Raw genomic sequence first — 23,682 nt, forward strand, 5'->3', positions numbered from 1 at the left:
AAAATAAACCAAACCAAACAATTTTATGCCACTTTCTGAACAACTATCACATTTCATAGTGTACATTTTATGATGTGGGACTATACAGAGCCTCATGTGTATTTGTTTCTTTCACATATTTATAGCTGCTTTTTAACAATTCACAATACACATTACAGCACAAGTAAAATAACTGGCCACTAAAATTACAGTAGTCATAATTATGTGCTGTGGTTATTAGAATACTGGTCTAGGATTGGGAAACCATGCATTCAAATCCCCATTCAGCCATGGAATTTACCCAGATGATGTGGGTAATCAGTGTCTATCAGCCTAAAACTATCTCACAGGTTTTTGTAAGGATAAAAACAGGGAAGGAGACCAAATATACTGTCTTATGTTCTTTAGATGAAAGGTATAATAGACTCACATAAAGCAAAATAGAAGACAAAAGGAAAAGGTAAATTACATATTCACTAGCCTCCCTGTTTCATGGAGGCTAAAAAAGCTGGTAGAGTAAGCCTTCCCTTTTGCAGAGGCTATGCTGGTTCTTGTTCAACAAGGCATGTTCTTCTACATATTGAGCAACTTTGAAGCTTAATATGACTTTCAACTAATTTAGCTATGAGTGACGCAGTATTGGTTGCTGCACAATTTTTTTGTATCCTCCTTCTCTGGAGCACACCCCCACTTTACATCACTGATTAAATTAGCTAACTTCCAAACCTCTGTTTTGGAAAGAGTTTTTATTTTGGAGGTAACAATGCATACTTTAGTTAAAAGACAAGCAATGTCACATGTGACATTTTCAGATTTCGATTTCACACTTCACTTACCATACTTTCCTGGGTTTCAAAGTAGGCAAATGAATGTAAAAGAGCAAGAGAATAGGGTCACATCAGATGGACCCAGAGGCTGGCATAAAACAGAGATGCATCACTGACTTCTAATATCATCAGTTCCAGCAACGTGTGCCACATACAGCTCCATAACTAAGATACAAAGGTGGAAGAACTTTTGCTGGGCCTCCCATTGAGAAAGGCCTGGGCAACTGTTTGACTGGTTGAGAAATCAGACTTAAGAGGGAAGGGCACTGAATCTGGGAATACAGAAAAAGCTATGTGCAGGTATGAGTCAGAGGATGGCCATTGACTTTGACCCAGTCTGTGCATTCAGCAGAAAAAGGTAGCAGTGAGGTAGAAGACTCCTGAGGTGTCTGAATGGGATTGTATTGTATCACCTCTCCTGACAACATATAAGAGACATCACTTTGGAATACTCCCATGTTCTTGTGGTTTTAATTATTGGTTGAGATGCTACATCATGGTCTGTGTTTTGCAACTTCTGTAGCTGTGTTTCAGAAATGCAATTAAAACTTGCTAGTGAATTGTGAAGATGTGCATCTGGGCATTGGCAAGAGTGTCCCAATGCATGTTGGGTATTTCCTATATGTATCAGGTGCTCCTAATGATCACCAGGCATTTCTGATGTGCACTCATACTTCTGATATGCATTGGGTACTTGTGATGCACATTGGGCACTTGTCATGTGCATTAGACACTTGTCATGTGCAGTGGTTACATGTTAGGCTTCAAAACCTCCTAGACATTATCCAGGTGTGCATCAGTAGTGCCTTGATGTGCACTGGTGCCAGCTGCCCATTGGAGCCAAGATGTATCAGTCACTCCACTGGCTACCATTGCACAATGGATGTCTGTACATTGTCACAGCAACTGCTAGTTGAATATAGACATTGTGAAACCACTCAGTTCTCTTTCTTTCACAGGTAAGTCCACGTACGAAGACATAAGTCCCATGCTGAATTCCAGTCCATATTTATAGTTTGAGGGTTAAACTATAGTTCATACAAAAGTAAAAAAATATAATTTGCCAGCTTACAAATAGTGAAGGGGAGGTGGGACAGGAAGAGAGGAGAAGACACTGACACCACATGACTGCCAGTATGACGTTTCACACATGAGGAAACATGATCGGAGTTCATTGATGAATTTCCCCTGTTCAATGTAAAGAGATACTTTAACTGCACTTCAGGGACACTGCAACTATGAATCAGAGGTGTAGTTCAATAAGTATTACCAAAGGCACTTTTTTCCAGCTGTGATCACAGTTTAAAAGCTATGTATAGCAAACTTCTTATTCATTGCCACTGTCTAGGGCCATTCTGCAGATCACAGTCCTGAAGGAAGGGGCAAGCTCCTCAAAACATCTTGCAAGATCACAACACCATTGTGGAGTTATAAAAGGTTCAAGACCATATCATCACCTTAGCATTGTCTGTCTGGGGCTGTTATTGCTGGCCTATAATTTATTGATCGATTTACCTGAATCCTATTGGTAGTCCCAACCAGAGATGTTGATATGTGCCTTAAAGTAAACTCTGACCTATGGTAAGCCTACTGTAGGGTTTTCTTGGCAAAATTTATTCAGATAAGGTTTGCCATTGATTTCATCTTAGGCTAAGATAATGCAACTCACCTAAATTCAACCAATTGGTTTCCACAGCTGAGTGGGAATATGAACACTGGTCTCCCAGAGTCCTAGTCCAGCACTCAAACCACTACACCACACTAGTTCTTCTCAACTAGTGCAGACCCACTGAATGAATTGCTGAATGGTGAGCCAAGGCATAGATAAAACCCATTGATTCAATGGTTCTACTCTAGTTGGGACTAAGAACAGGATTATGACATTATTAGTCTCTCTCACACAAAACCCATGGGAGTGCACATAGCTGCCCGCCTCTTGACTTTAACCTCATAACAATCCTGTAAGGTAAGTCAGACAGAAAGAGTGACTAGTCAGCCAATGGGTTTTATGGCTCAGGGGGGATTTGAACCCAGCTCTCCCACGTCGTCCCACATCCAAACTCACTGCACTACCTTGACTTTCATTTTGTGGAGCTTCTTCGCTTCCCCCTCAGCCAGGTTTCCCCAAAGATCTGGAAAATACTATAAATACATTCACTTATAGTCCAGCCTCCATCATGACAACTTTCAATGCCTTTAGAAGGAAGAGAAGCTTTTTTATTTTTATTTTTTGGGATGAGGGTGAGGAGAAGACTGCCTTAAACTTAATCCCCTTCCTCCACAACCTAACAGAGCACTTCCTTCAACCACATACTGGGCTTACAGATGTACAATTTCTGGAAAATGTGGCAGTATAAAAAAGTATGTGCATAGCTTTGCATAGCATAGTGGTTTGACTGCTGGACTATGGCTCTGGAGACCAAGGTTTGAATCCCAGCTCAGCCATGGAAACCTTGAGTAAGTCACACACTTTCAGTTTCAGAGGAAGGCAATGGCAAACTGCTTTTGAACAAATTCTGACAAGAAAACCCCATGATAGCTTCACCTTAGGGTTTCCATAAGCTAGAAATGACTTGAAGGCACACAACAACAAGCTTTCAAGGGGAAACAGAGTTCAGATTTTGGAAGGCTTGAAATTTTTTTTCAGTATTGTGTTGGCAATCAGGACTGGGGAGCCTCAGCTTGTTTGGATTTCTGACCCAAATTTCTGCTTGGCCTTCTTACCACACGGTGCTAATTTATGCCATGCGTAAGTGGCAACAGTTGCTGCTCACACTTCCCTCTGTGTGGGTTCTAGTTTTACAGCTAATATGTGGGGAAGGTTATACTGAGAACAGACAAGGAAGTTCTGGCTCCCTCCCCAATGAAAGCTTGGTGTCATGGACACCACACACAGTTCAGAAGTCAAGGAGAGCCCTTGAGGAACAGAATGTGTGCGTGTGCGAGTCCGCACACGTGTGTATGCACACCAAGTCAATTTATGGTAAGCCTGTGGATTTCATAGGGTTTTCTTAGCCAAGGAATAGTCAGAGGTGATTTTGCCAGTTCCTTTCTCTGAAATATAGCCTACAGCATCTGGTATTCATTGGTGATCTCCCATCTAAATACTTACCAGGGGTTCAGCAGTGCCCACAGGTGCTCTGCCACTTATTTTACTGTAGACCAGGGTGGGTAACAGCAGACTCTAGGAAACATTTAGGATTTTGCTGACAAGATTTATCTAGAGATTTCCCATTGTCTTCTCCAATGCTGAGAGTGCAACTTCCCAAAGTCACTGAGTATGATTCCATGGCCAAATGGGGATTTGAACCCTGATTTCCTTGTGTTCAAGCATGCATCTACACTGTAGAAAAAAATGCAGTTTGATACCACATGGCTCTGCCCTGGGATTTGTTATTTTGTGAGATGCCAGCACTCTTTAGCAGAGTGTTAAATTAGGAAATTACCAATCGCAGGATTTCATTGGAAGGAGTGACAGCACTTAAAGTGGTGTCAAACTGCACTATTTCTACAGTGAAGCTGCACCTTTAATCCAACATGCAAACCACTGCACCACAATAGTTTCTGCTACCCAGGAATATACTTACTCAGCATAGTTTCTAAGATCCAAAACACACTGCAGAAATAATCCAGTCTGACACTGATTTAACTGCCCTGCTTCAATCCTGGGAATTGTAGTTTTTTGTGGCACGGGAGTGAAAACTAGTTTCCAGAATTCCCTAGCATTGAGCCAGGGCAGTTAAGGTGGTCTCAAACTGGATTATTTCTGGAGTTTGTTTCAGACCCATATCAGTCCTGCCACTTTTGCTCCTTCCTATCTCACATTTCAAGCTTCTGTCCAGGAGGAATTCCACAATGTCCTCCATTTGGAGCATGAAGTGTCCTCCTTTTAGGGTTATGACCCAGCTGGGTCACCCTGCCCCTCAGCCTTCCCACCTCAACTTCCCATTTGGTCCAGCTCTTTCTCCTCAAGGAGTCCCCACATCACTCCCGCCGCTTTTGCTCCTTCATATCAACCTTCTGCCCTGGAGATCTTCCACCAGGTCTTCTTCCATGTGGAGCATGAGGTGCTCTCCTTTAAGGGTCACCCTCCCCATCCCTGAGCTTCCCTGTTGGTCCAGCAGCTCTTTCTCCTGAAGGCGTCCCACCTCCCTCCCGAGGCTTGTGCTCCTGGCCTTCCTCCTCCTCCTCCTCCTCCTCCTGCTCTCCCTCCCTTTCGCCCACCATTAGTATTCCGCTCGCGTCCTCCTCTTCGCTGCTCGCAGGAGCGCTTTTGCTGCAGCGCTTTGGGCGCCGTTGGTTGGCTGGCTGGCTGCACTGGCTGGCTGGCTGGGGAGGGCTGCTCCATCTTCTCCTCCTTCTCCCTTTGGAGGCCAGAGAGAGAGAAGGGAGCCCGGCTGAGGAGGGGGCAGCTGGCTCCAGGAGGACCCCTTCTTCTTCATCATCATCTTCATCATCATCATCTTCCTCCTCCTCTTCCACCTCCAAAGGCCTCGCCTGACCAAGCAGACCTTGGACCCTGGACCCTGAGGAGGAACGTCTTCTGTGGGGGGCTTTGGGGGGGGCAGTGGGAGAAGCCCCTCCAGACGCCGGGCACCACCAAGGAGGAGCTGCCAGCCGTGCCAAGGTTGCCAGGGAAGGAAGGAGGGAAAGAAGGGTGCCTCCATGACGACCCCCCGCTTGGGTGAGTGCGAGGAGAAAGCCATGATGGAAGAGAAAGGAGCATGGATTGGTGCAGCCACACTGGAGAGATAACCCGCTTTGGCCCCGCTTTGACTTCTCTGGCTCAAAGGCGATGGAATTCTCCGCTCCGCTCTGGGCCCACAACATACTCCAACTCCCAGAATTCCATAGCCTTTGAGCCAGACAAAGACTCAAAGCGGGGCCAAAGCGGGTTATCTCCCCAGTGTGGACGCAGCCTCCTTGGAGGAGGGAGGGGAAGGCCCAATCTCGGCTGAGGCGCAGAATGTGTGTGTGGTTGTGTGGTTGTGAGTCTCGCCTTTTTGGGGAGGGGGGATGTCGGGTCGAAGAGGTGAAAGTGGGATAACCTTTTGGTCAAGGAGTGGCGGAGGGAGGGAAGGATATGGGGGGGAGGGATGGAGGTTGCCATAGAAACGGCACCATCTCTCTTCCACACACACACACACACACACACACACCCACAGAGCCAAAATCCCCGCAGAGGCTGAAGGATGCTGCCTGGCTACCAACACCAGCACTATCCATGGGCCTCTTTGGTAGCCCAGCTCTCCCTCTTCATCCTCAGCCTCTGGATTCCTCTTTTCTGCCCTTCCATTGCACCCCATGCTCTTCTAGAGCCACTTCTCAAGTCCCCAGATGTCTATGTTCCCTATGCACCTCCAAACTGCCCCCTCCCAATCCCTTGCCTTGCCTGCTCCCATAGCAACCCAGTTGGCTCTCCCCCTGAGCTGCTGCCTTTGCCACACCCCCCACCATAAGAGGAGGAGGAGGAGCAAGGGGGTCTTCTGCTTTGAGACCCTATTTAATAATAAAGCTATTATTATTATTATTATTATTATTATTATTATTATTAGCATGTATGGATGTGAGGGGGGGGTCTTCTGTTTTGAGACCCTGTATGGATGGGAGAGCTGGACAGTTAAAAAAGCGGATAGGAAGAGAATCCAGTCCTTTGAGATATGGGGCTGGAGAAGAGGGCTGAGGTGACCCTGGACAGCCACGAAGTCAAACCAATGGTTCCCAGAGCAGATCAAGCCAGAAATCACTCCGGAACCCAAGATGACAAGAGGCTGTCGTACTTTGGCCACATCATGGGAAAGCATGGACTCATTGGGAAAAAGAATAATGCTAGGAAAGGTGGAGGGAAGCAGAAAGAGAGGAAGGCCGCATGCTAGGCGATGGACTCTGTTAAGGAGGTCATGGGTATGAATTTGCAGGACCTGAGCAGAGCATAGGGAGTCTTGGAGATGTCTCATCTACAGGGTTACCATGGGTCCAGATCAATTTGAGGGTGGATAACAACAACAACAACAACAATAACAAAAGAGTCTTATCCCATCTAGGCCCCAAGCTGGCTCCAAGGAAAGCGTCTCCCCCCCATCTTGTATTTACGACAGAACGCCTCTCCCCATGTTAGCTCTCTTGCATCCCTTTCTTATGCAAAAGCTTCATCCCTTCTCATTTTCAGGGAGGCACAGTCTTCAGCCATAAAGTCTTGTGTTTGGAGCCAGACCCTGCCCACAGTGATCTGCCTGAAATCACTGCCTGTCTCCTGTTGTCGTCCTCCCCCCACCGTAAAAACCTACCCCTCAAGAGTGAAATTGGTCACAAGGCCCTTAATTCTGTCCTCAGAAGGAATGCTGTCTTCCTCTACCAACAAGTGACCTCTAAGGAAACCCCTCTGCTCCTGCCCTGAGCTCAAAGTGCCTGTTTCCTCCATCATCTTTAGTCAGCCATGCAATGGAGACAATAGGGGCTACAGTCCCAGAGACTGACAGGAGGCTGTGAGATCCACACTCTGAGGGGGGGGGATAAGCCCCCTCTGAATGCCACCTCAGCCAAATGCGATCTCTCCACTGCCAGATCTATTGAGCTGCTGAGTTGCTTTTTCCCTTCATGACTCACAAGGCCTCCCTGTCCCACCCCCATCTTTTCTTTCATAGCTGTGCTCACCAGCATGGGTTCTCTGGCTTCCAGCCTTCCTCCTCTCACACAGAAACTTCCCACCCCAACCCACTTGTGTTTAAGTGTGGCCAAACTCTTGCAAGGCCTCCAAAGGCCTTTTCCCCTTTGGACCTTACTGACATGCTTTCCTGTCCAGCACACCTTGGAATGTGTTCACCCATAGACCCAGCTGGCCTAAATGTTAACCTTTATTTGGAGGTGCCACCTGGATGTTATGGGTCTCAGTGTCCAGCAGTTCTAGCCAGCATGGCCATATTGGCATAGTTATATTGAAGAGGACAATTATTTATTTAATTATGTATTTTTATTTTTACATCCCAGTTTTTGGACATGGCATACATGGCTTTCCTCTTTAACCTTATCCTCACTATGATCCTATGACATAGGTCAGGATAAGCGAGCAAGAAAGAGGCTGAACTAAGGCCATCCAGTGAGTTTTGTGGGTCAGGAAGGACTGTAACCTGGATCTCTGCAGTCCAACACCCTGGCCATTGCATTGCTCTGGCTGTAACCCACCTTGACTGTGCATTATTGAATTGTGCTTGATCTTTTAACTCATTGCTCATTGTAAAACAAAGTTCACTTTCTTCCCCACCCATAATTCCCACTGTCTTCCCATTTCTGTATCCCATAATCTGTCCTCCTAGCCTCCCCCCACAACACCAATTCACTCCTTCTTCTCCAGTCATAACAGTCAAGATGGATTTGGTCTGTACTACTTCAGATGGTGGCTCCCATGACAGTGGGACAGTGAATCTAGGTTTTGGTCTGAAATTTAAAAGAGCCATCTGAAGTGTGGAACCTGTTTTGAGGATAGTTTTACTTTGCTCCACTGAAATGGAAGTCATTTTAAAAAGGTTTGCAGGGAAGGAGATCCTCTTTATGTAATACCAGAAGTCAAAAGAGATAGAAAATCTTTCACCCTGAGATACTATTGCTCTGCATGCTAAGACTTTAAAATATCAAGTAGAGGAATATCTGGAGTTATAGAACCAAGATGTAGTTAATATTGGCTGCTTTTAAGAACTAGGTTTATTCTAGAGGAATCTGTGAACAAGCTTTTTAGTACAGTGGTAATTTTATAGATTAATTGTAAGTTGGGTGGAGAAGGAATATGGAATGTGAATGGACTGGGGGTGTCATAATGGCACATTTATGTAAGAAATGATAGGGGAGATGTTTCCATTGTAGGGTAATGGTACTGTGGGTTTTGAGTTGTTGTCAGGCTCCCAACTATATCAGATTGAGTCAGCATGGTCAGTGAATGAAGAATGATGGAAGTTGCAGTTCAACAACATCTGGAGGGCTACAGAGTCATTACCCTTATTTAACAATGAATGGAAGCACTTGTGCTGTGGAGAACTGTGTGCTGGGAAATTGATATAGGCGAACCTAAGGGGTTTGTTTGTTTTGGGAAGGGTTATGGATGGTTGGGTTTGTGGTTATCATTGGAGACTCTGTTCCTCCAAAAAAGATTCATTTTAGGCCTCTCCAGGTATGAGGCGTAAAGGCATGGCCTAAGAACTAGGCACTAGAAAGCTGATAGACAAGCCTGATAGTAATGTATGGGGCATAGTTGTAAGTTCAGAGGAGATGCCACTTGAAAGTGATGGCATGATAGGGAAGGAGTGAATCCTACTGCATGGTCTGAGCATATATGTGCTTGACAACTTGCTTAGGATAAGCAGGTTTGGCTGTAACGCCTAATTGGGAGACTTATTCAGAATCCTTCTCCTGTCTTGAGTTCCATGATAGAAGAAAGGCTGAATATAAATCTGGTACTAAATAAATACATAGGCACATAAGAGTAGGAAAGGGACTAAAGGTTATTATCTAACAGGTGTGTGTGTAAATTGAGAGGCAGAATCTCAGACTGAGAAAACTCTTGAGTGTCAGGAGACAACTGTTTTGTGGTGGCAGGAATGGGTGAAACTGCGTACTCTTTGTTTAGATTCATGTATTGGCTGATAGAGAGGATCAAGGCCAGTATTGTACTGGCTGAACATTTCAGGTCTTTTCTTCTTTTGCTCTTGGATTTATGTTTATTTGGGGGAACAGGAAGAGAGGTATGATGACATAAATCAACAATCCTTTCCTCTTCTGTCACTAATAGGGAGCTCTGAAAGGGGAAGGAAAGGTTGGAGGTTAAGAACAGGATACTGGAAAGGAGCAGACCTTTGGGGACATAGCATGAAGCTTTAGGGATTAATCTATAGTGGGAATAGCTGGCTTAATAACAGTGACTTTGTATGAACTAGGCCTGTTTATTGTATGTACCCTTGGAGCACATCCTTTAGTTTTGGTATTTTAATTAAAAACACACACACAGTTCAGTAAAGTGTGTGTGTAAATATAACAAACACACACACCTTGTAGAATGGATTTTTAAAATATATAATTGTACGAAGCTACATCTGCCAGAAAAGGTGGCCAAGAGGATGTGCTAGAAACAGTTACCATGGCAATGGGAACCAGAAGAATGGGGATGTAAAGGAAGGAGTGAGAACCCCTTTTAGTCTCTCTCCCCTTCTGCCACACCTCTTCCCCAATATTTTGTCTTCAGTCTACAGAACAGTTTTAACAGCTGTCTCCATGGAGAGACTGTGGAGAAGAGGGCAGGAGGGGCAGTGTGATTTTTTTTAAACCAAAAAAAAAAAATGTTGCTATGCAAGAAAGTATTTGGATCACTAAGTGTTTGTGTGAATGGGGCTGATTTGGAAGAATGGGTTTTGTATGGGGTGCACAAACAAGGAGTAATGTGACCTCATCAAAATGGTTTGGGTTTGCATGTGCAATGGCCACACGAAAAACCCATGTAATTGTGAAAACCATTTCTGCTGGAAGTTCCTTTTACAAACGTGTTAAAGGTACAGGGGCACTCTCCTTTTTTTTTATTTGGCCACTCTATTGGAGTAGTAGCTACATAGGGATTTAAGAAGCAGTGGCAGCTGGTGGCTTCTTTGTCACTGAGGCAGTGGATCCACTCTGGGTTTCCACTCAGACTTTAAAGGAGCTATCCCACTGACATGGGTAATGTGATTGATAACACACTGTCTTCATGCCCAGCTGGAATCTCTCTCCTTCTAACTTAAGATTTATCTGCTTTATGGGGAAGAAGCTCTCTAGAGTCCCAGGCAGAAGTATTTCTCATCATCTGTTACCAGATACTCTTTCTTGAAAGAGCTGGAAATGCTAGGGCACAAGTGTGCTTTTTACCATTGTCTATGCTCTGTGATCTCTATGACTGAGTGGAGGCATCTTTCTGAGATGGAAGCTCTTGGAGCACAAGCGTCCTCAACCTGTTGCCTGCCAGCTGAGTTTGCCCATTCACAGCCAGCATGGCTGGGAGTGGTTGGGGTTATATTCCAACCAGGTTGGAGATGGCTGAGGTGGAGAAATTGTGACCCTCTAGATATTATTGGACTGCAACTCTCAGTGGTCCTAGAGAATGACAAAGGATTATAGGATTCGCAGTTCAGCAACATCTGGAGGATCTCTCAGATTCTCCATTCCCACTGTAAGGGCTGTGAATTCCATTTTCATCAGGATTCACAGCAGGGTCCACCCAAGATATTTTATTACCTGAGGCAAAGAACAAAATTCTGTTTACAAAAGCCAATTCAACCTCCTTTCAATATTGGTGCTGGGAAAGTGTTCCCCATTGCACTTAAATGTAGCAAGCAAACTCAGGTCACAGAAGGCAGGGTGTGTGGCATAGTTCTCATCTCCAACGCCTTGCTACCACCTCCAAGCCTCTGTCATCCAAGGTAGCTGCTTCACTGTGCCTAATGATAGGGCTGGCCCTAAGCCACAATAAAAACTTGAGATGCTAAAAAAGAAGACAAGGCAATGTTGTTTGGCTTCTGCAGTATTAGCTCCTAAGACTTTGAAACATTTTCTCAGGTATTATTATTACAACATATATTTTGGTCTTCTTGTGATAGAAAATTATCAGGTAAGAAATTATAAATGTCAATTTATAATTTATTTTTTTAAAATGCATACAGAAGCACACAGTTATAGACTGACTTTCCAGTGAGATCACCACCGCAGTCCCAGTAGACCAAGAGCAGGGCTTCTAATTTGGAACTGATCCCTATCTCAAAGCTTGGGAAAATTATTTTTTAAGACTGCACCTCACAGAAACTCCCTTGAGACTCTGTGAGCTATGATAAAAAAAAACCCCTATGTGTCTCAGGTTTTACTGTATCTTGTCTTTTCTAAGGGGTAATTCTAGCTTTCCCTAGCTGGAGTCTTCCAGATATATTTAATAATGACTTCCATCATCCCCAATCAATATAGCCAATGGCCAGCTGGCTGAGATGCTGAGAACTGTGGTCTTAACATATTTGTAGAATATGTTAGGAAAGCCTGGATTGTCAATTATAGTCTTTTAAACTGGCCTTTAGGAAGTATGAATGCATCCTAAAAGGGAGAGACTATGGCATACATCAATTTCTGATGCAAATATAAGATATATTCAAATAGTCATTGGAATGCATTAAACCAAAGGTGTCTTCAAATGGACAACCAGAAATTAGTTGCCTTTCTAAATGACCACAGAAATGCATTTGGCTGGGGTAGAATCTTATGCAATAGTCTTTTGGCAACAATAGAGGCCCTTGTTTTGTGATGGGGTGATGGGACTGGGAGCTCCCTTACCTGAAATATGGGATCCCACCATATTCCTACAAGACACCTTGTAAAAATTACTTTTTGAAGTGCAACTTCCAGAATTTCCTTGCCAGTCTGGTTAGTGGCTTTGCTGGGTAAGGGGTTTTGGCAGTCCAAAAAGGTAGTATTTTCAAAGTCTTTCCTAAAAATAGTTATTTCAGATGGAATAGAGATCCAGTGAGTCAGGTTGAGATCTAGAGCAATTGGCTTCAGTGAACAGCAGCGGGTGCACAAAAGATATGCACAGTCTGGCCCTAGTTATATTTACTCAGGTCATTTTCTAGTACTTCTTCTGGCACTGACCTCTTGGTAAGCCTGGGTAAGATTGTATCCCCATGTAATCTTCTAAAGATTTGTGTGTGTACATGCTTACTGCTCCCCTGTCTTCTATCAGCATAAAATTAATACTTAACATTCAAACAGAGATCTTCCATGTGCATTGTTTCTTTAATCCTTACAGTGATCCTGTAAGGTAGGCTAATATTATTCCATCTGTTTTTGGTCTTCAGAAGAGGATGCTGTTGCCCATGTAGCCAAATGACATCACTCACACACAAGAGAGAAAGTACCAGCTGGGGGATATTTGCAAAAGTACCAAAACAACCCTAAGTGGGCAAGTAAAATAGCTCTAGCTCATGGACTGCTGACTGACTGTTGCTAGTTGGAGGGGACCCACAGTAAGCGAGAAATGGAATGGAGTAGCTGGAATTGTGAGCAGGGCATGCCCCAGACTGTAAATATCACAGATGAAGTTGGTGGTGGCAAAAAGCTGACGTTGTGACTTTTTGTAAATCTGTGGGGGTGGGATGTGAACTTTCCAGTAGCTCAGAACAGTTTCACACTGCTCCATAAACTACTTATATAAATGTATAGGCACATACTCTGTAGGTGGCTTGAGAGAGATGGCTCTTCTGATAGCCATTACTTTATTGTAATAGGGCAATTTAACAGAGAGGGAGATAAAAGAGTAGTGTAGTGGTTTATATGTTGGACTAGGAAACTTGGATTCATTTTCTTTCTCAGCTATGAAACTCACAGAGCTTCATGATTAGTCTAGTCTTCATATACCAATCTGCCCTGCCTCGCAGTGTTGTTAGGGAAATATCATATGATGGGTAGTGCTGCATATTCCATCCTGAGCTTTTTGAATGAAGAAGGGTAAGTTCAGTTGTAATCATTACACACACACACACACACACACACACACACACACACACACACAATGATTACAACTGAATATATATAGTGGGAGTGGTAAAACATGAGAGATGAAGTTGTTGTTTCTGATCTATGGTGACCTATATTTGTTCTGAGTGCGTTTGCCGTTTCCTTCCTCTGAGGCTGGGAGACTGTGACTTACCCAAGGTCACCCAGTGGGTTTTCATGGTTGAGCAGGGATTTGAACCCTGGTGTCCAGCATTATTGTCCAACAGTCAAACCACTATACTACAGTGGCTCTCACAAGGGATGAATTTGTGTGTTTGTGCCTTCCAGCTGCCTGTGAATTTATGACAACCCCATGAACTAGAGGGTATCTATGAAGAAGGGGTATTGGACTTGGAAGTGTGGAAGATATGTGGATGATGATTCTTTAAGGTATTGATTAGCTGGACTGTTTGGACCCCTTAATGATTATTTTTATGTGACCTTTGTAGACAGGAAGTTATGATTTAGTTAAATGTGGGAAAGGACACTTAAGGGCTTATTTTCTTTCCTACAATTTATTAACTGACAGTGTTTTGAAATGCATGTCTGGAACTTTTGGATTGGTATTGGTATTTGGATTGCCTAAGAAAATTCTATGAAATTCATGGGGTCACCATAAGTCGAAAGGAGACTTGAAGGCACACACACACAGTTATGGTTAACTGCTGGAGGATTTTAGTCTTGCTTCTCCCTGACTTCACTTCCATAACTGCAAATGTCTTATGGTTAATGTATTGTTACATTGCAATCAGAGCATGAGAGCTATTTTTTCTGTTTATGAAATTGATAGTGGTGGTGGTGATGATGATGATTTAATACCTGGGGGAACTGAGAAGAGAAATTTGTTAATTGCTGAGCCCTTGATTAAGGTAAGAAGCACATTGTTTACACCTGAGTATGTTTGCTGTGAGAATATCCACGTCATCTGCTTTGTTGTGGATGGTTTGAATTCTACTCTTGCTGTGTTTTAGTCCTAGAGAAGCCTTTTCTATTCTGCTTCCCCTGCTATTTTGGACATTAGCTCCCATTAGCCCTGGACAGAATGGTCTAGAATGCTGGGAGATATCCAGAATATATAGAGAGTACCAGTTTGAGAAAGGCTAGGCAGTGTTCCTTCCTCCATACCCCTTCTTTGTGACTGTGCCTTTCTAAGCAGACACATGGTTCCACTGCTGACAGTGTTAATATACAAGAATCTCTGGAAAAGAAGAGCTGTGGGGCAAAGGATTAGTTACACCAGAACATGGATCCCTAGAAATTAATGGATTGCAAATGGTGGAATTTATGGCCATTGGCTATCATGGCTGGAGCTACGAAATCTGATGTCCAACAACATCTGGGTAGCTATGTTTGGGAACCACTGGAACCTGTGAGATGAATGGCAGAAGGCGCACACAGCTGAAGGAGTTGGTAAGAAGAGTCATCATAAAGAAGGAAGTGGAAATGACAGTGGAAGTCTAAATTCAGATTAGAGGTTTGTTCACATTACACAGTTAGAAGGTTGTGGTTTCACTTTAACTTCCACGGCAACATTGCAAGAAATACTCCCGTTTAGAGAGGGCTGCTTAGAATTCTCTGCCAGAGAGCTACAAACCCCAGAAATCCAAAGCAGTTAAAGTAGTGTCATAGTGCTATAATATTAGTGCAGAAGGTCTCCAGAACATTCCTATTAATATGTTTTAAAGCAGGGGTAGGCAACCTTTCGCTGTACATGGAGCTGGATTGCAGCACACATTAGCCTTAGCAAGCATAGCCATTGGAAATTGTATTGGAAATCTGGAAGGCCGCTAGTTGCCCATCTCTTTTTTAAAGAGAGGCTCAGCCAGCTAGTTGTTGCTGTTTTGGGATGTTCAGGATTTCACTTTCTACTTGTATTAGGTCAAAGTGGAAATCATGCAGCTCTCAAGAATGAATGAATGAATGAATGTTGTTGAATTGCAAGTCCCAGCAGTATTAGCCAGCATAGCCAATAGGGAGGAATTTTGGGAGCAGTAATATAACATGTGGAAGAGGACATGATCTTGATTCTTTTGTCAGGGAAATGAAAAATATGAGAAATATTTGGAAAATTAAATTTTGGTTCATTTCTAAAATTTATTTTGTTTAATATGCACACACATATGTTTTCTCTCTCATACACATGTGTTTCCATATGCCATTAAACAGATTACAACAAGCTCTCAACACATCATTCTGCAGGAAAGAATAATTTGCTTGGCTTACCTCTTGTCCTAGGACCTATAAGATGCTTGCCTGGAAAAGTTTTTTTTAATTGTAACTCTCAGTATCTCTCACCCAGCTTTACATGAGCATGAAGGACACAACAACCAGCTAAAGAAGTCCACAACCTGATGTAATACCTTTGCCTAAATTTCTGTTTTGTCAGTCTATTTGCTGTGATGATGAGCAAGTGATTAAGTTGCTTAATGGTGAAGAAAGAACATTACATCAGATCTACTTAAAGAAGTGGTCCATGGACCAGTTCTGGTCCCTGAGCTCCTGGCTGCTGGTTTGCAGTGAGTTACTTGTAAAGAAACAATTGTAGCAAATGGGCACAAATATGGTGCTGTTCCTTGGCTCATTGGAATAAGAACCCCAGCAGCCCTGCATATCATAATTTAGAAATGCTGGATTACATCTCTTCCTTTTTAGGGGTCTTTTCGCATAGTGGTGACTGGGAACATTGGAACAACGAATCAACTTTGAGTTTTAGTCCAAAAGGGAACTATCCAAGGTGATGAGTACTAATTCCCATAATAGGTTCAGCACCTTGGATAGCTCTTTTAAAATTTGGGCTAAAATCCAGATTAAAGTCACTGCTCTGCTCACATTGGACCCACTAGCCTCAGCTGCTTCATGAGTTACAGTTTTACATTTGAATGCCAGTAGGTAAATTGAAAGATGCGTGTGGGAAATGGGCAGAGTTGATGACCTGTAAGAGTTTGGCCTCAGGGAAGTCCTTCAGCTACCTTTTTGTATAGTAGGTGCAACAGTTGTCTGGGGCAGGGTGAAAAAGAACTAGGCTTTGCCTTAGGTGACGATCTGGCCCTAGTAAGCATAGCCATTGCAGGGATTCCTGATAGAGCAGAGAGCAGGGTGGGCATAGTGTAGCGGGCATTACTGGAAAGTCCAGCAGTCAGCACATGTTTCACACTTCATAGGTAGGCAGTGCAGGTGAAAAGAGCATCCAGGCAGATTACTGGAATTATAGTGAGAATCTTTGGAAAAATGAAACAAATGCAAACAGATAGCTCTGCTGTTTTGTGAGGGAAAGCAAACAAACAATAAGCACAAATAATGTAAATATAATCACCCCACAGCTGGGCATTTATTTATTACATTTATTAGGACAAAAAATACCACCAAAAATGTGGCATTTTTCAAGTTGTACAGAATTCTTCACCAGGCTACATGGCACATACAAAGCAAAGTATTGATTCCAGAAATTCAAGTTTGAAAAACAGATGCAGTATTTTGTACACTTTAAACAGCAGTAACGCATGACAGTACTTGACACGGTCAGTACTTTCTGCATGGAAAGATCCCACTCTAGCTTTGTGCACTGAATCATACCCTCCAACTGTTCCAGTTTATTGGGGACAGCCCCAATTAATCCTCTGTCACCACTCTTTTTCAGCTGTTTCTAAAATATCCCACTTTCTCTCTTCTCTCTTTGTCCTCAGCTTATTTTCGCTGCTGCACACTGAGTTCACATTAACTCAGCAGAAGAGAGGACGGGTCGGAATCCTGTCCTTCCCAGCAGCCTCAGGCAAAAGCAAATTGCTGCAATCTCTCCTAGCTCATGTGTTCTTCTTCATTAATAACCTCAGCCATCTTGATCACATTCTGGTGGCTGTAGTCTACGAAACTGCATACTACAATGGTGGTATTAGTCTTTAAAATATTGCACAAATCTCACCCACTGCACCCTTTTGGAAATTGCCACAACAACACAACTTCTTCCAGCAGTATCCATAATTTAAAATGCTGCAAAAATATTTGCACAGAGGTATCAGTTTGTATTTTTACAAGCAAACCTAACTTGGGAAATGTCCCTCAATGTCCTTTGGCTCTACAGGGGAAGCAGGAGCATTAGTGAGCTAGACAATAGCAGTTGAGGATGCTCTGTTTTTCAGTCTGAAATTTAAAGGCAGTAGCCACAGTATTCATCCTATCCCACCAAGTAGGTTCAATCCTTTGTATAGTCTTTTAAAATTCAGACCAGGACCCAGTTGAGATTCACCATCCTTCTGACACTGGGCCCACTATCTTCTGCTGGGAGTGGGTGTTTGGGGATTGTGCATGTGAGGACTAAATGAAGGGAAGCTATGTGAGAGTAGTAGTAGTAGTAAGAAGCTGGTGTAGATATGTATAAGGAGTAGGTGGAGAGATACTGAAGGAAATTGTGTGTGTCAATAGGGCAGGTCAGTGTGGGGTTTGGGAAGTGGGTATAGCTAGGGTGGTCATTTTCAGGCCATCCAGCAGACCTAGCCAGTTGTGACGGTTGATGGGAATTGCCATCCAGTACCATTCAGAGCACCACAAACTGCTCACTGCAGGGTATAGAAAAGATTAATGGGGATGGGGTTTATGAAGGACAAAAATGGACATAGGAGGAGATGACCAAAAAGTCTGCCCCTTCCCAAACTCATCCCCATACATACCTTTGATGAATCCCACGCCTCTGCATGTTTACTCAAAAGTAATCCTGACTGAGATCTATTGGCTTAACTCCCAAATAAAATGAATATGGGACAATTTACTCCTCTGAGGCAGATTGATAGAAATGGGGGAGAGAGAGAAAGAACCAGTTCCTTTCCTATTTACAAAAGCTTCTATATCTTGTAGCCTCACGGCAATTTTTATTCTTTCACCAAAAAAACCCAGCCCCATCCCTCCAGTTTATTGTTTACAAGAAACTGTGTTTATGGGGATGGAATGTCAGAGTGGAGAATTGTGGGCCTGGAGGTGAGGAGCCGAGAGCAGGAAGTGAATGGAGAGCAGGGATTCATAGTGGGATCTGTGCAGATTCTGTGGACATGTAGTAATGCAATCATTAACCCCCTGGCTCTTCAAAAATCAGTGCTTGCTCATGATTAAGTGTCAGAAGCAACAGCTAAAGAAAACATGTATTTTTATAGTAGAAGCCAAATAACCTTAAGCTGTTTTTTTCTATATATCCCACAAGTTTACATGTGATATAGTAAGGATTGCCATCAGCAGTTTTCATTTCCCCTGAAATACTGATCTTGTAACATTGTTATGTTCTTCTGTTTTTTCTTTTCATTGCCTAAATTCTGGATTTTGTTTCACAATAAAATTCCATACTAAAATGAAAACAAAAACCAACACTTCCCCCAAATTAATTAATTGGCCATTCATGTTCTAGCCTCATCTGAAAGCCAAATGGCAGTATGGGAGATGACAAAATGCATTTCTCTATTTAAAGTAGTGAGATGGGGAACATTTTGTCTTTCATTTATTTTGGTATAGATTTATCTTTGCCCCACCTGGTATGGCCAATGGAAAGGGATTGCAGTTGTCCTCCCTTGGTGTAGCCTCATCTTACCAGCATTGGGTATTCACTGATATAATGCATTTACACATGGAGGGTCCATTTAGTAGCTTCTGGTAGACCTAGCCGTGTGGCATGAATTCCTTCTCTCTGTAGTGGACAGAAGGTATATTGGACACCTATTGGGAGATCTAAGTGTGATTTCAAGGAGGTCTGTAAAGGTTCTTAATTCACAATAGTTGAACAATAGCAAGTACATTTTTTTGTGGAAAGGGAATTACTCACTTTGGCTAGTTTTTGCTATTTCTCTGTCAGCCCCAGTATTCTGTTTCTCAGTCTGTTTCACTTGCTTTTTTATGCAGTTCCACTGCCTGGTTTGAGAGGGTTTTTACAGAATTCCTGAGCTATAATAATTCAGAAAAAGCATATGTCATTTATCCTTATGTGTGGTTTGTGGGATATAAGAAGTAGCTGTCCCAGCCCTATTTCCATTTTGCCCATCTTTTCCTCCTCTTGGAGCACGTTTTGCCTATGTCTATCTGGTTGGTAATCCACAGTGTTCTAGGTGGCAAATAAGGACAATTCTTCAAGCACAACGTTTGTTCATCCCTGCCATAGGTTAGTAATGTAGAATCTATGACAAAATATTTTCTTTTGCCAGTCCTGAAACGATGGCCAGTCAACTTGAAAGTGGAAAGCCAATTTCTTTCTCTCCACGTTCCTGCGATTTGTGTTGCTAACGAACAAATCCAGATTTACTTGCCATGAACCTGCTATGATTTGGGCCAAGACAGAGAGCTCCTGGCTACAATGTGGGATGGTTGCGTGATGCAGATTGACAAGCCTTGTTTACTATTATGGAATGAATGTTCATTCTCTCATACCTGCCCTGGAGCAGGAACCTCTCAGTGGTCCAGGCTGTGAGTGGTTCTGGTGGTACTGGCAATGAAGCTGTAACTCCAGTTAGGGTAAAACACATTAAATTATGGAGGCTGCTGTCGACATGGCCCGGGTGAATGTCTCTTTAAACATATGGTGGCTTCTCTGAGTTAAGAATATAGTATGAAAGAAATAAAATAAATTCTCTGGGTGGGTTGCTTGATTGTTAGTTGAATACAAGATTGTATCAGCGAGTAATTTCCATAGAAGCTGGGATGTCGCACAGCCAGGTTAAGCATTTCAGAATGTTAATTACATGTGGTAGTTTGGCGAGAAAGAGAGGTTTTTACAAAGCGGTTCGGCCCTCTACTCCAAGTCATGCTGTGGTAGGGGGAAGGGAGGAAATCTCACTTATACATAATGATTAGAATGTTCTTTCTCCCCTTTTGTCTAATTTCAGGAGTGGGGAAAGTACTTCCCTCCAGATATTGCTCAGTTGCAACTCCTAGCATTTGTAAGTTGGCTAGACTGGATAGGATTGCTGGAAGCTGTAGTCCAGTAACATCTGGAGGACCACCACAAGTCTTGCTCCTGTTGAGTGGATGGGGGACAAAATCCACAAACTCTTTTTTTAAGAATAGGAAGTATAAGATTAAGATAGGAACCAGAATATTGCAGTGGTTTGAGTGCTGGACTAGACTAGAATTTCAGGATACCAGGGTTTAAATCCCGGATCAGGTGTGGAACTCCAGTGGGTGACCTTAGGCAAATTAGCCTCAGAGGAAGGCAGTAGCAAACTTCTTCTGAAGATTTAGAAGATTCTGAGCCTCGGCATTTGTTTTGAATATTAGAACTGCGTGGCACTTACAGTCTTTCCAAGCCTCCTCCCAATGCTTTTGTGGTTAAACCCAGATTTCTTCATGTCAGCAGTAGAAATGCCAGAGTGGGAAAGGAGAGATGTTTTTCTTGCTGCTATGGTTAAGTGAATGAGAGTCAGCAATCATGGCTGATTTCTTGCAGATCTCTCAGAGATGGATCTAATTTCTTCTTAGCCTTAGTGAAGAGTTTAGGAATCCCAAACTTAGTTTGGAATTTCCATCATCCAGGAAAGATCTCCCTTTACTTTTCATCTCCAGAAGTCCAGGTTCTGCTCTCTCCACCCTGCAAGACAAATGGAACCCAGTCTTTTTTTGCAAGAGCCCAGAACAAGGCACTCATCATGCCATTGTTCTGCTTTATTCATAGGATTTCAATGAGAAGTCTGGGATAATATAATCTTCTAGTAATTGTAAGTCATCCCTCCAATAGTTTCTCACTTTTCCTTCTGTCTTTCCTCTTAGCACTACAAAAATCCATTAAGGATGGGAAAACAGAATGACTGAAATTTGACTGATAGCACTAGGAGTCTTGTATATGGACAGAGCCCAGTTCCAGGTTGGCTTAAAACGCATTGCCACAAAACAACACTTTCTGTGTGATCTACATTCCAAAGCTGACTGGTTGGGCAGCTAAGCCTTCTTTCACTCTGCCAATGATGAAGACTGGCAATTATAATAGAACTGGTAATGGTAATAGAACAGGCAACACATCCAATGGTAATAGAACTGAAGATATTTAAGGAAAGCGCTTTTGAGAGGATGCTGTATTATTTTAACTTTTAACTGGTTTTAAATTGCTTTTTATTCTTTTTTCAGTGTGTGTTTTACATTGTTGTTAATAGTTTAATTCTGTTTTAATATTGACTTTTTGTATATTTTAAACTATATTGCATTCTTTTTAATTTGCAAACCACCTTGAGCCTCAACCTTGGGGAAAAACTATGGTTTGAGTGTTGGACTAGGGTCCAAATCCCCTTTCAGCCCTGGAAACCCACTGGGTGACCTTGGCCAAGTCACACTCTACCAGCCTCAGAGGAAGGCAATGGAGAAACATTATCTAAAGAAATCTTGCCAATCAAATCCTACAAGAGGATTGCCATATGTCAGAGGTGATTGGAAGGCACACATTAAGAACAATGTAGCAGAAGGTTAGTCCTATATGCTAAGCAGTGAGCTGGATGGTGGCCACCATAGGCAAAAAAGTTAAGGTATTGTGAGAGAGCAGCAAGATTTGCTGTTGTTGGATTTTTATTGTCTGGTAAAGGGTGATGTGCTTGTGCTTTTTTCTGCCTCAGGAATCAGAACAATTTTGCTGGTTTGGGGTATTCTGCAAATTGAATTGTATGATGTGAATGTGGGTATGAGGGTGTGATCAACCTCTGGTGAAAAATATCTTGGGCCAGATGTACCTTGGTGCCTGCAAAGATGACCAGGGGATGATGCAGGGGAAAAAAATCTGTTTGAACACTGAAAATGTATGGTCTCTTGGTAATTGCAAAGGAAGGCAGCAGCTCTAGGAAATTAACACAGACACAAGGGCAAACCTCCAAACACTGTCCCTCAAAAACTTCAAACCTCACTGAGGAAATGTCTGATGGTTTCTGCTGCAGAGAAAAGTTCTAAAGCTCAGCCGTTCTTGTCAAGGAAAGGTAATGAGGTAAAGGAGAGCAAATGATCTTGCTAGAGAAGGCTTAGTTGAGATTTCATGCCAGGAAACGACATCAAATTCTTTTATCCAGAACCCTAGTTCAGGTTCAGTGAAGCGTATTGACATGACGTCAGCTACATAATTTATTTGCGACTGATGGGCTTGGGCAGGATTTGAAATATTTGGTAGAGAAGACAAGGAATGAGGAGGTGGTGGTGGGGAGGCACACAGAGGTGGGGTTGGAGACCTCCCTTCCCACTGCCTAGAAAGTTCCAGTGGTCTTGGCCCAGAGACCACAGTGGAAAGCCAACTTCTAGAAGATTTGTTTGGCACTTTCTTTCAGTCTTTAATCTGCAACCTTGAGATCTAGAAACATGTCTATTTAAAAGGGGAAAAGGTGATATTTGTAATAACTAGGGATGGGGTAGAAACTTGTTTCATTTGCATTTTAATACCAGTGGATTAGTTTAGTGCAGTGGTCACCAAACTGTGCTCTTTAAGTGATTTTGGACTTCAGCTCCCAGAATCCCAGACTACTGGCCCAGCTAAAGTCCAAGATCTCTTAACAGGGACATTTAGGGGACCACTGGTTTAGCACTTTTAACATCCTAAATCCACAAAACAGTGATACCTTTACTGGGCCAACCAAAATGTACAAAATACATGTTGCAAACTTATGAAGCTCCACTGGCTTCTTCATCAGGCAAAGGTGTTAAAAATCATACAGGAGAAAGGAAAATAAAGCTTCAAAACTCTGCAACATGTATTTTATGCATTTTGGTTGGTCCAATAAAGGTATCATTGTTTTGTAGATTTTAGATGTTATTGTATTTTGCTATATGGCCAACATAGCTACCCATGAATATGTTTTTTTTAACACTTTTGACCAAATATATGAACCAAAGCTCACTTGTTTTTCTTAAGTGTCTTCATGCCACCTCTGACTTGTGGCAATCCTGCCACTGGATTTTATTGGCAAGGTTTGTTCAGAGTAGGGTTTGCTATTACTTAACTCTGACTATAGCCTACAGCACCTGGTATTCCCTGGCCATCTCTCTTCCAAGTACTAAATGTATCTGACCCTGCTTAACTCCTGAGATCAGACAAGATCTGGAGCCTTCAAGGTATTTAGGCTAAAACCCATTTACTGTATCCCATTTTGCAGTGCAATTCTGCATTCCTGCAAGAATGCATACACTCTGGGAGAATGCACACAAAGCTGTGTACAAGAATGAAAGTAACAGTCAAATTGAATTGCCATAGCCAATTTTCTTGCAAAAATGATTATTTTCTGCAAAATGGCATACAAAAATGGATGTAGGAAGTATGTGTACAGAAATGAGTAAAAGAAGGGCTACTGTATTCCTTTATGCTTTGTAAAATGCCAAAACAGACTAACATTGATATCTC

General features: G+C 42.7%; 2 protein-coding genes across 2 annotated transcripts in view; both read left to right on the top strand.

The window, feature by feature from the left end:
* LOC121933510 (RNA binding protein fox-1 homolog 1-like) overlaps positions 1-23,682 on the top strand; it is a 576,905-nt gene that overhangs the window by 291,422 nt on the left and 261,801 nt on the right. The gene's annotated exons all lie outside the window — the stretch shown is intronic.
* Positions 5,197-23,682, top strand: part of LRRC4B (leucine rich repeat containing 4B) — a 140,094-nt gene continuing 121,608 nt past the window's right edge. Inside the window, exon 1 of the mRNA XM_042473350.1 lies at positions 5,197-5,490. The gene's annotated coding sequence lies outside the window, so the exon portion shown is untranslated. The remainder of the gene's footprint in view (positions 5,491-23,682) is intronic.

Source organism: Sceloporus undulatus, chromosome 6 (assembly GCF_019175285.1).
Source record: "Sceloporus undulatus isolate JIND9_A2432 ecotype Alabama chromosome 6, SceUnd_v1.1, whole genome shotgun sequence".
Taxonomy (NCBI): domain Eukaryota; kingdom Metazoa; phylum Chordata; class Lepidosauria; order Squamata; family Phrynosomatidae; genus Sceloporus; species Sceloporus undulatus.